The sequence below is a fragment of the Micropterus dolomieu genome, unplaced genomic scaffold, assembly GCF_021292245.1.
Source record: "Micropterus dolomieu isolate WLL.071019.BEF.003 ecotype Adirondacks unplaced genomic scaffold, ASM2129224v1 contig_10895, whole genome shotgun sequence".
Classification (NCBI taxonomy): domain Eukaryota; kingdom Metazoa; phylum Chordata; class Actinopteri; order Centrarchiformes; family Centrarchidae; genus Micropterus; species Micropterus dolomieu.
Window position 1 is genome coordinate 1 of NW_025739881.1, and position 1,043 is coordinate 1,043.

The 1,043-nt window shown below is 54.7% G+C and overlaps 1 non-coding gene across 1 annotated transcript; it reads right to left on the reverse strand.

Moving 5' to 3' along the window:
• Positions 1–451: 451 nt before the first annotated feature.
• Positions 452–570, reverse strand: LOC123965710. Its single transcript, XR_006823760.1, has one exon. It is a non-coding gene; the product is annotated as a 5S ribosomal RNA (ribosomal RNA).
• Between the last annotated feature and the right edge of the window lie 473 nt (positions 571–1,043).

Here is a 1,043-nt window from a genome sequence, read left to right on the forward strand (position 1 = left end):
AATTTCGATGGTCGGGGGGCAGACACCGTCACTATAGGATTTTCACTAAGTAACTCCTGAAATGGAGGAGCAGAGAAGTGTGTTAGACTGCGACTCTGCGTAGGGTTTTGGGTGGGTAACTGCTGAAAAAGAAAAGGATCCAGTCCGCCTGGAAGTCCCTAGCCAGGATCAGACGCTCTCCCGTCCAAGTCCTAAGCAGGCCCTGCCAAGCCTGGCTTCCGAGATCAGGCGAGATCGGGCAGTCCCAGGCCGGAATGGCCGTAAGCTGCCTTTGCACACCCCAGAAGGGCCTTCAAAACACGATGTAACATTTACACAGCACTGTGTACAGGATAGGGAGAAAAAGAAGCAGTAGCAGCAGCAGCGCCCCCTGCTGTTTCCTAAAGAGACGTTCAAAAGATCTCCTTTCACCGAAGCGCCCTCTGCCGTTTTTCGAAGGCGAAGCGAAAAAGGCTTACAGCACCGGGTATTCCCAGGCGGTCCCCCATCCAAGTACTAACCAGGCCCTGCTCTGCTTAGCTTCCGAGATCTGACGAGATCGGGCGCTCCCAGAGCGGTGTGGACGTAAGCCACTCAGGCACCCCCAAACGGCACTTCAAAAGATGTTCTACGGCTAATTGACAAAAAACGTATTCTGCCCATAATGTCCAAGGTGCTCCAGAGTCACTTGGAATCCACAGGCACTGATTCCTGGGTAAACATCCAGGAACCGGGACACCGTTCACGCTGGCAGTCCACAGACAGGAATAGGCACCCGTTCCCGGGTATGGGTACAGCGACAAGGCCACCTTCAGCCGGAGGTCCTCACTCACAAACAGACGCTCATTCCTGGGTGGACATTCAGGAAAAGGATCCAGTCCACCTGGAAGTCCCTAGCCAGGATCAGACGCTCTCCCGTCCAAGTCCTAAGCAGGCCCTGCCAAGCCTGGCTTCCGAGATCAGGCAAGATCAGGCAGTCCCAGGCCGGAATGGCCGTAAGCTGCCTTTGCACACCCAAGACGGGCCTTCAAAACACGATGTAACATTTACACAGCACTGTGTAC